We start from the raw sequence: 14,677 nt of genomic DNA, 5'->3' as shown, positions 1-14,677 counted from the left end.
TGCGGATCCTGTACTGTTGTAGTAAGGCTGGACAAGTCTCTTTCAACCACAGCAGGACGGCTCTCATCACCTCCATCGCCAGAGAGGTCCTGTTACAGAGACAGCTTTCTGACTTTAACACTGATACAGACCTAGCCCTGTTGGGACTGTCACTACACTGCGTGGGTGCCAGTCCAGAGGCGTTCCATTAAAAACCGTGCGGATACAATCTTTGCGACACTTTGACTTCATTTAGGCAAGGTTTCCAGACCATCTGACAAGCTTTCTGACGTCCTTGAACGCTTTTCTGTTACACGAGTAAAACATATTTGCAATAAAGTATAAAATCTCAACTTTGTGTGGCTTGTCCTAGTTTTTTTTGACATGGATGTCTTAAAAATGGCTGCCACTCTTCTTCTACGCCTCTTCCCTGTGAGCGTTAGCCCTGTTGGGGGCTCGCCGCATGATATTAATCATGATGCCTCATTAGCATAAATGTTTAATAAATCATGGTGATTATGAGGCATTGGGAAGCTCAAGTACCTCTTGTTATGCAAGAATGGCAATGAAAATGGTTTATTTTATGTGTGAAGAATGGATAAGTCTAAGAAAGTTGGACTATTGAACACAACTGCCACTGGAATTTTCAGTGAAACAATGTCTTTATCATGATAACACATTACCAGTCTCATGCACTGTATAAAACTTTAACCTGACAATATTATTCACCATTTTACATTTTTAGTTGGCAGCCAAATGACCATTCAAATTTTTTATTTGAATGTGGATAACCCTTTCTATCCTTTCACGCTCTGAAAGTCTACCTTTTTGCACCTAGCTCCTGGAGTGACTGTAGCAGATTATAATCTCTGCTGGAGGGAGCACCGACACTTTGCTCTGATGACCCTGAGAAACTTTGGTCTGGGGAAGAAGTCCATGGAGGAGAGGATTCTGGGAGAGATAGAACGCCTGATGAAGGTCCTGGAGGAGAGTGTTGGTATGATAGAGAGGGAGCAATCATGATCTTGGCCTCCACTCACTATCCAAACAGGAATAGCCATGGATTACTAATTAAAGTTATGTTGAACTTTGGTAGTACCTTTTGTACTTTTGTACTGATTTTGTAACTTCCTGGCCATGATATAAGCCCAACATCAACGCTTCTCTGTTATTTGTTGCTCCAGTAGTGGCGATCTCTCTCCATTCACTGCCATTGTATGGCGAAACAGGTCTCAAAATCAAATCTCAAATCTCTGACCAAGGTTTACTCATTTGCCTGATGTCCACTACAGGGCCAAACATTGGTTGATCGTTACCAGTGTTTCTCAATTTTCGTAATGTGTAATTCAATATGTCACAGACTGGGTCGATTTCTTGGGCCAGGCTCTACTGTCAAATAAATGCACTGTCTTCTTATTTTTTGTTATAACATTTTCACTTAAATTTAATAGCATAAATAAATATCTTGTGTGGCCCAGAAAACTCCACCCAGCCCTGCAATTTGAAAAGTTGTTATAGAGGGAAATTAAAATTACCAGTGACCACTGGTGACTCACTTTGGTCAAGATCACGTCAGAGAATCATTGTTCATTTGTTTTCCAGGTAAAACCATGAATCCTCAGGTGTTGTTCCATAATGCGGCCTCCAACATCACCTGTCAAGTCCTTTTTAGCACTCAGCACAGCTACAAGGATGAGTACATCAAGCCGTTTGTTCGCATTTTCAAAGAGAATTCGAAGATACTCATTGGGCGCTGGGCTATGGTGACTCACAGCTTGAAACAATAAGAAACAAGCTACACAATACCATCATCACACTAAGGAAATTGTTCATTGGCGCAGCATTAGAATGGTAGTTTTTTTTCAGAACTGTTTTAATTCAGATGTTAACAAAGATCAGAATGGAAGAAGCAAAGCACTGCACTTGAACTGAGCTTTCCGTCCAGAGGCAAGCTAGTCCCATGTTTTTTTCCCATGTTATTATTGAACGTTTTATTCAAGACATTTGTAGTGATGATCTGTAAAATAAATAAAATGTGATTATTATTTTTCGCCCCCTTTTGTTTGGTACTAGTTTTAGTATAAATAACCAGCCTTTACAAGACGGATTACTTTTTAGAGCAAGCTAGAGCTAAGTTGATAGCGCTGTAGCTAGCCAGCCTACCTTAGATCTAGTTAGCTAGCACTAGCTTGCTAGCACAAACAAGACTTTGTTATGTGTCCGTCATCTTCCGTCAAGGACATAGGACACTGTAAAAAAAAAAAGATGGACGTAGTGAGTGTGACGTCACCCATTGGCTCCTGAAGGGCTCTTTTGAAGCCTGGAGATTGTGTTTACAGTCGCCGCCATGTTGACATTTTTTGGAGCCAGAGCAGCCAATGCGAGAGAGAGCCACAGTGCCGACTGCCGCTGCCGCCACTTCCGTATTGGCTTCAAAATTCACCTGTGGTTTTGGCTGCTTGCAAGATACACACTGTGCAGTACATTGGGTGGTGAAATTGTGTTGAGAATTCAGGCACATCACTTCGGCAAATGAATTGTGTACGAGTCATTACAGTGGCTATAAAAAATATTCATTCGCCTGACTTTTTGCATATATTCCTGTGCCAAAAATTCTAAAATATAATTATTTGGGATATCAAATGAATATACTTTCTATCAAAATTTACTAAAACTTTTAAATTTATTAACAGCATTTTAAGTAATTAATGGTAAAATTGCAACAATGGGGAAAAAAAAACACAAAACATATGTTTGCCAAATTTGTTTGGAGAACTTCTGCCGACTGCGTTGTTTCCATGGCAATGACTTGGCGCAAAGAACTGTGGGGAAAAAAGAACTGTGTAGCAACCATGAGATCCGTACTTCACATTTAGGTCCAGTATTCTTACAGATATGTTTCACATACTACATCTGCATCTCATATACTAAAAATTGCATACAATTAGAAGGCTATGTAGTATGAAGAATTTGGACATTTTTCTCTCCCTACAGATTTATAACTCTATTCCAATGGTGCGCCACCTGCCACTACCCTTCCAGAAAGCCTTTAAGAATTTTAAGGTATGTTCAATAGGCCTGGGAAAAATGTCTGTGCTGAAAAGCTTTGTATCTCCAAAAGGTCAGTCTTTATTATATTTATAAATCATATTGTCATCATTGATACTGACATCTGTGTATTAAAGTAATTTAAATGTGAGTGGTCCTTGACTGAAGACACAACACAATCAGTGTGGACAACCAGTGGAGGATTTGCTTTGTGGCAGAAATTATTGAATATAGTTGCAGGGGCGGTTTTAGTGATTTGGAGGCCTCAGGCAAAGACCATGTGTGAGGCCCTTCTCCATTTTGCTTAACGCAACATAGCTAGTGAACAAAAGGAGGCAACTCTTTGTCAGTTAACAAAGCCACAGAAGGACAGACCCAAATGAGAATTCTAACTGTTCTAACTGAAGAACTTCAAATGACCTTCAGTCAGTTAGAAGAAGACAATATGGCAAGAAAAAGAGTATAGTATAAAAAGTATATAATCTTGAATTCTTTCAAGACAAAAGTATAGTACATGCTTTTTGATAAAGCATTTGAACATCCACTATTCTCTAGGGGTAAAAGTCCGAAGTCCACAACTGTGTGTGTGTGTGTGTGTGTGTGTGTGTGTGTGTGGGTGTGTGTGTGTGTGTGTGAGACCTTCTGATTTAGGCTCTTTCCAGCTTTGTTGCTTGATTGGTGATCTGTGTCAGGCTTACTTTGACAACCCAGTACAGATCTGGAGAGGGGAAAGACAAAAGGCATGCTTATACATTAAGAATTTTCCCTCTACTTACAATAATCAAACCTACACACACATTGCTCTTATCTATTGCCTTATCTCATCTACTAAAACTATTTAACTCATTATTGTTCAGTGACATTGGTCTTCAGAGATGGAAAATGGAGGAGGGGTGAGGATTTAAAGACAGGGTGAAGGGATGCTAAGTACTCACCCAGGTCACAGATCACAGGCAGCAGGTCAGTGGGGTGGCTGGAGGGTCATGGAGGTCTGGATGCTGACATCATTCTATGTTGGGACAATCTGGAGAGAGAAATTGGAAGAGGGAGACAGAGACAAAGAGAAAGAGAAAGGGGCAGGTAAATAACTTAAGGAGGAGAGGGATCACATCCAATGGAAAATATCTCAATGAATAATTAGAAACATTTGAAATTTAAAACTATCTTGTTTATATGAGGGAAAGGTTAGTGTACAACTGTATACTTACTGTGTGTGTGCTGGTGTTTAGATGTTAATTTTCACCTTCTGGCCTTTAGCATTTGCGAATGCCAATATCAGGTCCTCCATGTCCAGCATTCTTCTGACTTTTTGCTCTTTTGATATAATGGCAAGATCTGACAGCCGCTCCTGACACATTGTAGACCTCAGGTAAGTCTTGATGAGTTTTAGAGCTGAGAAACTCCTTTCCCCAGAGGCAACAATAACAGGGAGGGTGAGAAGCAGACGGAGTGCAATGCTCAGGTTGGGATATAAATCAAGGAGGTTTTCCTTGTATATATATTCCAGCATTTCTGTTGGGGTAGAAATGCGGTCTGGGAAGGCTTTCACTACAGCCCTTATCTCCAGTTCCAGCTCCTCACCATCAACATCTTCTGTTTTTATCTCCATGTTCCTGCAGCTAAGGCCCAGTGTCACATCCTGGACTGCTTTTTTCATGTTATCTACTGAATACAAGAACCCATACAGAGCAAAGAAACGTTCCATCTGGGTGAATCGATCATTGAGGCTACTAAGTGCTGTATCAACAAGTGACAAGAAGAACTCCCGGTTGAATCGTTCTTCTGGGGTGGACTGTGTTTCTTCTCTTCCTTCATAAAGGAACTGGCGAGTTGTCTTCCGTTGTCTCTCTTCTGGCAGTTTCATCTCAATCTGCAACTCCTCTGCAATCTCTCTCGCATCTGTCTGTGCTGCTTTGAGTCCTGTGTCCCTGTACTCTTGTAGAGAGTCTCTTACTCCATCAGTTTCTCTTTTCAGTGCTTCTATTGAGACTCGGGGACTCTGCAGGAGTTTGCTGACATGGTTTATTTGATATAATATATTATACCAAATAATAACACACAATATGAAACTCCATGTTTTCATTTCTTTTAGAATGGCCTGAGATGTGGACATGGTCTCAGCATCCTTTTTCTCCAGGGCATGCGTGGTAAGTGCCAAGGCTTCCACAAATTGAGGCATTTGGTACCGGAGGGCCTTCACACTGTCTATTCTGCACTCCCATCTGGTTGTAGACAGACTCTTGACGGTCAACTGTACATGCTCCTGCATAATCTCCCACCGTTGCACAGAGGAGCCGAACACGTTGTATAGTCTCTGGAGAAGTCCAAAGAAGCTCACTGACCGTACAGAGGACTTTGCTGCATCACCAATCACCAGGTTTAAGGTGTGTCTCCCACAGGGCACACACAGGGCCTTCTTGTTTGTGTCCAGCACTCTTTTCTGTACACCCAGGTGTTTCCCCTGCATGTTGCTTCCATTGTCATATGATTGGCCACAACAGTCAGAGATGTTTACTTTTAGTTTTTCTGCTTTATGAAAGTATCATACAGTCCTTTTCCAGTTGTGTCATGGACATCAACAAAACTCACAAAATTCTCCTCAGTGGAAACACCAACATTTGTTTCACAGTTTACTATACGCATGACAATGGACAACTGCTCAGTGTGGCTTTTGTCAGGTGTACAGTCCATGATGACAGCAAAGTACTTAGCTCTCTTGATCTGATCAAGAATAGCATCTGTTGTTTTCTGTGCGACCAGTGATATGAGTTCATTTTGGATTTGCTTGCTCAAATAATGGTCCTTGTACTCCTTGTTTTTAATCCTCCTCAAATGCTCATTCATTACATGATCAAACTGGGCCATTAGTTCTACCTGACCCAGAAAGTTGCCATTTCTGGGCTCATAAAGGTGCTCTGAGTGGCCTCGAAATGCTTGGTTCCGTTCAGCCAAATGGCACACAATGGCTAACAGTCTCCTAAGGACCATTTTCCAATGGTTGATCTCCAGGTTTATTAACTCTTGGTTAATTGAGTCGATGGTGGTGCTTGATTTTAATCTCTCTGCAAGGTGGCGCCACTTCTCCATATTTTCTATGTGCTCCTTGCTGCGCTCATGAGTTTTCAGATGGTTACTGATATTTCTCCACGTCCGAAAGCCATTGCTGCCGAGCTGTGTCTCTTTTTCCGAAGACACGACAGCTAGAACAAAATACAGCATTTGCACTGACTGAATACGTTAGCCACTTCCTTGTTATTTTCTCCCCGTTTTTCATTGTTATCTCGTAGTTTTCTTTTGTAAACCTTCTTGGGGTTGTGCTCCGACTTTTTCCTCAAACAACTTAATAAGCTGACCATAAACACGTTTTCCATCTCAGGAAAGTAGTTCCGTAGCACCGAAAATAGTCCCCGTTGTAATGAAGAATTTGTTCCCATTTGAATTTGATTTGGTAATAACTACAATAGCCTGACTTTTCGTGGTAAGATTTTTAAAATTGAAACTATGTCTTTGTATTTAAAGGTTTTTAGCTTACAATTGGAGCCAATGACTTCCGGTTTGAAGGCTAAAAAGGGAACGTGGGAAGTTGGAAAGTAATGGGAGTAGAGCAAACGCATTGTTGATTTTGTTATTTTCATAGGATTTGTTGACAATAAGAAATGTATTTAAAAACACCAGCTGTATCCTTTAAATGCCACAAGGTAATAACGTTACCTACCGTTAAAGTTTATAGGGCAGCAGAAGACGTGTTATGTTAGGTCCCGTGTCCACCAAAGACCTGTGAAAAAAGCTCTGCCGCTGTTTTTTCATTATTTCCGATGAAAAGGTTGCGCTTTCAGCGCTTACGACCCAAAACAGTACCTCACCTCTTTTTTGTGCTTAGTGCCATGAGCTTTGTTTGAAGCACACCACTCATCATTCACTTCAGAGTTCTACCAACCAATAAGGGTGTAGCAGGGGTGGGACCAAGAGCTGGCATCCTGCTGTTTTGTAGCTAAAGTTAGCTAGGTTAACGTTAATCATAGCAACAACACCTAGAGACGTCTTCTCAGCGCTCCCCGCTCCAGCGCTCACCTGGTGCTGCCAAAGCGCTCAGCACCAGCGCTTCAAGCGCTCTAGAGGTCGCTTGGTGGACACAGCCCCTTACTGTTTACAAATCCTGTTACTAACACAGGCCAGTTTGGAGCAAATTATGGAATGTTAAGTTTCTTGTAAAGTTCTTATTGACTGAGCACCTCTGTGTTTTTTTCAGGAGTGCCCTACTTTACACTCACACAACTAAATAAAATAAGCAAAATAAATATATATCAACTTTAAAAAATTTAAAAACTTAAATGACAGTGGGAGACTGAGCAGGAGGTGCACTCGCCCAAGAGGCTGAAATGAGTCTGAAAAGTCACAAATAAACATCTGCCTTAGCTGCTGTGGCACCCCACTGCACTGCTATGTGGGGCCTAGGCAACTTAATGTCTGTAACATAGTTTGTACATTACTGTGGGTATGTGATTACCTGTGACCCTGTTGTAATTGATTGCAATTGTGTGTCACTTGTGGGGCGTCTATACTGCCTTTGTTCTCATGTGGGTGTTTGCCTGACAAAGATCTTAGGGTCGAAACGTTACATTGCATAAAGCATTAAGAAAGGAGCTCTAACTGAGTGTGCGGATAATCCTTTTTTGAACCATGTTGCTGAACAGTCACATATTTTAGCTAAAGTAGTTAATTAGGATGGGGTAACATAAAACACTAAATGAGAGAATAGTTAGTAACAGTTAGCAGGGATAGTATTTACTTACTTATTCTCTCCCTCCCTGTGTCCAAAGAGAGGAGATTATGGCTCATTGTTTTCGGAATATCAGCTTTCTGTATATATTGCGGATCTTCACTTTGCTGGGACTGACACTACCTGCTCACTGCCTTCCTCTACCTGTCGACCCATCCACAGATACAGGGTATGTACAGCCTGCCTGCCTGCTTGCCTTCCTTCCTTATATTTGTCTGTCTATCAATCTGACAATTGTGACATGCTCACAATCTTTCATATTACAGTAGACTGTCATATAACCAATGGTTTGAGATTTATACGTTACCAGTAACAATGATTTGTTTGTTGCTTTTTCTATCTTTGCATCCCTCTGTTATCCCTCTAACTCTTTCTCTCCCTCTATCCCTGATCTTACCATATCGACTGTCAAATAACACATCATGTTTCTAAATATCTTGCATGGTTATTTGGAAATGGAGATTTGTAAGTTACCATCTATCTTTCTGTGTCTTTCTTACCTCTCTCACTCTTTCTCTCCTGTCCCATCTCTTCCTCTCTCTTTCTCAGAGCGTTATCAGCAGGAAATAGACAAGGTTCTGGATGGGAAGGATCAAGCCAGTTTTGAAGACAGACACCAGATGCCCTACATGCAGGTATAAAGTAGTCAAAACTCACGCTTTTCAATCAGAGCTACCAGAGCACCACTTGCGCTTTCTGAATGTTGAAAACAACGTTTTTCCGAATAGTCTACAATGGGAGGTGTTCTGTGATGGAACTTCTGTAGATTGTACTGCAGTATGTTACTCTAATGGCTGTCTCTGTCCATGCAGGCTGTGATCCATGAGGTCCAGAGGATAGCTGACACTCTTACTCTCGGTGTCTTCTTCCACTGCACCACTAAAGACACAGAGCTCATGGGATACTCCATACCCAGGGTAAGAGGAAATCAAACTTGGTGACATAGATAAAATGATAGAAAGGGCTTCAGAAGTATCATGGTAATATCCTTCTGAACTCTTAAAGGAGTTCAGAAATGAGAATTCAGTTATTATCTACTCACCCCCATGTCAGTCGAACCAAACACATAGCGAGTCAGCCCACTGATTTGGTTATAGAAAACATTGTCATCTGTAAACAGTGAGATTTTATGCTCTAAATCTTTGATTCTAAGACCCACTATATTTGGATTATTTCTAATGCCCATGGCCAACATTTCAATTGCAAGGACAAACAAATATGGGCACCATTTGGCATCCTTGTCATCCTCTTGCGGGTTAGAAGCTATCAGACAAGTGTCCTTTCTTTATTATTTTAATCTTTGGAGCATAATATAAGGCTTTAAACCTTTGGATGCAGGAATCCTGGAATCAGCATGAATCTAGAATTCTAGGAATCAGGAGGAATCTAGGTGAATCTAGGAATCAGCATGGTTAAATTTGTACACTCATCCAGGTGTATTTATACATCAACATTTATACATCATGATCTATTTGTTAACTGTTAACATAATTTACATGTACTGTCATCAATTTGATGGACAGTAATTCATGCTGTAAGATCAACGAGATTGAATCCCATCTTTATTACCAATGACAACCACGTGCACCCTGAATGGTTTGAGGGAGGTATCTGCTAGAAGGAGGGCCTGGTTAGAGGCATGGGGAAGAGGGAGCAGTGGAGAGAGAGGTGTGTTTTTTTCAAATTCTACTAGAACTCCAACCTTTGTTGTTATTTCTACAGGGAACCATTATAATTCCCAACCTGTCCTCAGTGTTGTATGAGGAGGGACAGTGGAAATTCCCTCATGAATTCAACCCTGAAAACTTCCTCAATGACCAGGGAGTTTGTCAAGCCAGAGGCCTTCATGCCTTTCTCTGCAGGTGGGTGAGGTGATTAATAGATTCATAGATAGATGAAAAGATATATTGATAGATTTGATTGATTGAGAAAATATCACCAGAAAATATCTCACTGCGGTACAGATGAAAATGTTGATGTTAATTAGTATTTTATGTGTTGTATCTTAATTGTTTATGTGTAGTGTTGGCAAATATAGCAAGAACAGAGCAATAATACCAACAATTTATTTGGGAATAGTCAGCAGTCATTACGAGCCAGTCTAGGGGAAATGGCAATTGTTTTGTAGTTGTTTATATTCTTCATGCTGATGTTGCTGTTTTAAACCACAGGTCCCCGTATGTGTCTTGGGAGAGTGCCTGGCTCGTATGGAGCTCTTCCTGATCATGGTGACTCTGCTGAGGAGGTTCCAGTTCACCTGGCCAGAGGACACAGGACAGCCAGACTACACTCCTCTTTTTGGGCTGACCAAGGCCCCCCAAACCCTACCACATGGAGGTCCAATTCAGAGAGAGTGCACAATAGGTCTTGAATCAGGCCTTGAAAGTTAATGTCACTGTCCAAATTTAAACATAGACCGAAAGGTGATAGATAGACTTAGAGGGGAATTCAACTGAAAATTCCACCCTCGTATACTCTTACACTGTTAGATTACATGCTTTATGAATGCCACTATAAATCATTACTATCAGTGCACACTTTCACCTCCTGTCATGCATTTCCACTGTGGCAGAACTCACAGTGCAATCGTTTTTCTTGTGTCTGTAGCATACAAATCAAATTAATTTATGCATTTTTCTCTTTGTACTGAAAGTAATCTGTAACTGGAAGTACAAACCGAAGTAACTGAAAGTACAGATCAAACAAATTGCCAGTTAATTCTTATGCTTACTCATTGCATGTGGGAATATTACAGAAACCATAGAACTGTAATGCGTGTACAACAGTCTCATTCATGCTATTAAGTAAAGTGGAATTCTATGCGAATAAAGTGTCTATGTGAATAAAGTGCATATCATGTGGATATGCCAGTGAACTCATTGAGAACTCATTGAGTGAACTCAACTGTTTCTCATCAGTTAAGGTAAGGGAAAATCAGTGAGTGTCTGTGAATGTATGTTTTATGTTATGTTTTACATTAATGTGACCACAACGTTTCCAACACTGTTGTTGAATACCGACTTGTCTATTTTTAACCTTAGGTGTGATAAAGAAGCAAATTATGTTCTCCAAAAAGAATTCCTTCCACAACCGTAAACTGATGGAGGTGTGTTGTATTTTGCACATATTGCATCATTCATCATCTTTAATTTCATTTTCAAATTCTGATTCCCTCTTAGCCTCAAGTTAACTCTGCTCTTGATCATTTTTTGGATATAGGGCTGATATTCTACTTTTATTCTTGTTGTATGCATTAGTTATTTCAATCACACCATTCACCTTTGTGGAAGGTTCTGTTCTGGTCTCCTTTTGGAAGTAATCTCTCAGCTGTAAATGTCAAGAGATCTGGGTTTTCTAAGCCATGTTTGTCTTTGTGTTCTTGGAAAGTCTCAATGTTTCTCTCTATGTTTTGGACTTGGACTTGTTTCTATGTAATACTGCCATCTGCTGACAGTGATTGATACTGCATTTTGAATTGGTACTGTTGATATAGAGTTGGTCCCCCCTTTGCTGCAGTAACAGCCTCCACTCTTCTGGGAAGGCTTTCCACTAGATGTTGGAACATTGCTGCGGGGATATGCTTCCATTCAGCCACAAGAGCACTAGGCCATTATTCCTCCTCCTCCAAACTTTACAGTTGGCACTATGCATTTGGGCAGGTAGCGTTCTCCCGGCATCTGCCAAACCCAGATTCATCCTTCAGACTGCCAGATGGTGAAGCATGATTCATCACTCCAGAGAATGTGTTTCCTCTGCTCCAGAGTGTAATGGCGGGTGAGCTTTACATCACTCCAGCCGATTGTTGCACACTTGAATAATGAGGCCATTCACAAGTGTGTGAAGGAGTTGGGAGAGTTTACTTAAAACTGCAAAATACACAAATACAGACAGAAGGCAATCAGTTAAGCACGGTCTCACTTCTGTCTACTGTGTCCAACTGAATAGCACTAGGAAGCTAACGTTACCTCGTGTTTTCTAGAGTAACTATCAATAAAATACAAATAAAATATAATTCCCTATCACATATTCACATTCATACTCCTGTAGGACATTGTACAATGCAATGAAATAACAGACATATGTAACAAACTAAGTCTACGTCACAGTTAGCATAACAATAGCTAGCAGTTTGCCGTGCTAGCAAACAACCACGGCAAATGCTAACCATCTATTCTCGGGATTTATTATATCGGCCACTTATCCCGCAGTGTTCTCTACTTCCCACATTCTTACAACACTTTATGTTTCTTTCTGAAGTGATTATCTATGTCTGCTCACCTGCAAAATACACAAATACAGACAGAAGGCAATCAGTTAAGCACGGTCTCACTTCTGTCTACTGTGTCCAACTGAATAGCACTAGGAAGCTACGTCGTCAGAACAGGACCCCTCAGCTTCACTCCGCTTGCCCTCTTGAGGTGGTAAGTAGTATTGGTGGTACTCTTGGTAATTAACCATCTTTCTTGCAAAGTACAAGACATGCATTATACAGAGTAAGTGACAGAGCTGCCAACTCTCACGCATTGAGTGTGAGACTCACGCAAATGACCCTCTTCACACGCTCTCACGCCACACCTCCTATTTCTCACTCTGTCAAATCCCCCCCAAAAAACAAAAAAAAAGCATGTTAGCTGACGCGCTATTTTGCCGCAAACTTACAGCCTGCTTTGAAAACATTTCGGACAGACTCCACTAGTGCTCTACATCGGAGGCTTCGAATTCAAAAAACAATCTGACAGGTGGTGAGTATTAGCCTACTAACACTATTACTACTACTACAGTACATGTTGTTTGATGTAAAATAGACTATTGGGCTTGTCTTTTCACAAAGTCAATATTTTGCTGGACCCTGTAGTGTAGGGGACCGGCCTAGAAGAGTGAATGTCCCTCACTGACTCACTCACTCACTCACTGACTCCATCCTGTCCACATTGTTGAAAATACTGAGGTTGCGGTCTTTGGCCACCAGGTCAATGATCCCTCTGGTGGCCAAAAACAGTTTTATTTCTATGTTCATTTTTTAATGGTTGGGGTAAGGATCAGAAGTTGTGAAACTGGGGAAATGGCTGTAAATAGTCATGTTTCTTTACTTCAAGTACAAAAATGAAATCACTCCAAGGTTTTCTGAAAAGTTGGCAGCCCTGGTAAGTGATAAAAGGGAAGTATTGAAAAACGAGGTAAGTAGGCTACTGAAATGTATCTCCATAATAAAAGAAAATAATAAAATATTGGGGGGGGGGCTTATTCCTCTGAACCAACTCTGATTCCCCACACGATGCTTTGCATTGCGCATGGTGATCTTAGGTTTGTGTTTGTGTTTGTGTGTTTGGAACTCGGTAGTAAGCATTGCCACCAAGGACAGACGATTTGTACACGCTATGCACTTCAGCACTTGGCGGTCCCGTTCTGTGAGCTTGTGTGTCCTACCACTTCACACCTGAACTGTTGTTGCTCCTGGATGTTTCTACTTCACAATAACAACACTTACAGTTGACTGGGGCAGCTCTAGCAGGGCAGGTGTGTCAGAGGGTCACACCGAGGTAAGTCTGGCACTGCGTCCACTATAATCAGTCTCTTTAAAAGAGGCCTTTGAGGACCCAGAATGGTTACCAGAAAAATCCAGAATGGAACAGTGGTTGCGGGGTAAAATGGTGGGGTTGAAAGCTGTTAACTGAAACCCCTATATGTGCTCAAGTGGTATTATAGAGCAGATATCGATCATTATCGATCAGAAGGGAAGTTAATTGCACGCATACAAACATGCCACATAAACATGTTGGTGGTTGTATTGAGCCAAGTAGTGCACAGTTATCCTTTTGAAAAAATAACCATGTTATGTTGAAGTCAACATAAGTTATGTTGTTACTGTGTGTGATAGAAGACAAAATGGACCAGAAGAGACAGAATGGGGAGATAGATTGTCTGCCCCTGCATGCTGGACTAAAAAGGACAAAAAGTTGTGTAACCTTTACGGTAGATAGAAATTTTTTAATTTCCATGGATGCCCAATGTAACCGTAAATTTATTTAGCTATAGTAGCACAAAATGTAAAATGTGTTTCGTTTTATCCGTTCTCCCTTATGAAAAAAACCTATGAAACAACTATGAATTACAGCATTAGAACTTTCTGACAGAAAATTACAGCATATATACATACTATGCAAAAACAGCAGGAGCAGGAGAAAGTTACTGATGATTTATTGAGTCCCAAGCTGGAGATGGCCCCTGAAGATCTGGATTAATAAGCTTCATTAGAGCCTTATTGTGTCCACTAGGGTTCTTTTTCTGGCAAGTTACTGTAAAGTGCTGAGATGTAGTGCTTCAGACCAAGAGGAAAATGTTTTCAATTTGTAGCATTCAATGTGGCATCACAAAACAGGGGCAGTGTTCTGATAAAGCACTGCACACTGTAAATACTCTCTCCCCATTGAAAATAACAAAAAAAACTACCACTACCGCTCAGAACCAGAAGCCTAGAGGACACACTGGTCTTCTGGTCTTACCTGAACAATAAGCAGGAGTTTGGACAACTTATACTATTGCTGTTCCCTTCTCAAGAACTATGAAATGACGGCTTCACATACAGCATGTAACAGTGTCCTGCATATTGTTGAAATGGGCCACCATTGTAGTTGCGCAGTAGCTATGGAGCATGATTGTGGAGCTAGCTGTCACTGATAACTGTAATGGCCAAACTCTACTAATTGCTAGGTCCAGTTTTGTAACATCTCAGGTGACCCAGAATTCCTATAAATGCCCCTTGTTGGATGGAGATCTGGTGACACTTGAGGTATTTACAGAGTGGCAGGCTGAAGGTCAAATCATTGGTTAACAAGTGACTCCAATTAGAGCCAAGAATCACTCAAGTCA

General features: G+C 40.9%; 1 pseudogene; it reads left to right on the top strand.

Moving 5' to 3' along the window:
* Positions 1 to 378: 378 nt before the first annotated feature.
* Positions 379 to 10,171, top strand: LOC139930257 (cytochrome P450 2D28-like; annotated as a pseudogene).
* Positions 10,172 to 14,677: the final 4,506 nt, after the last annotated feature.

This window comes from Centroberyx gerrardi, chromosome 4 (genome assembly GCF_048128805.1).
Source record: "Centroberyx gerrardi isolate f3 chromosome 4, fCenGer3.hap1.cur.20231027, whole genome shotgun sequence".
Lineage (NCBI taxonomy): Eukaryota > Metazoa > Chordata > Actinopteri > Beryciformes > Berycidae > Centroberyx > Centroberyx gerrardi.
The sequence above is the reverse complement of the archived record's forward strand: the minus strand, read 5'-3'. Positions and strand labels throughout refer to the sequence as shown.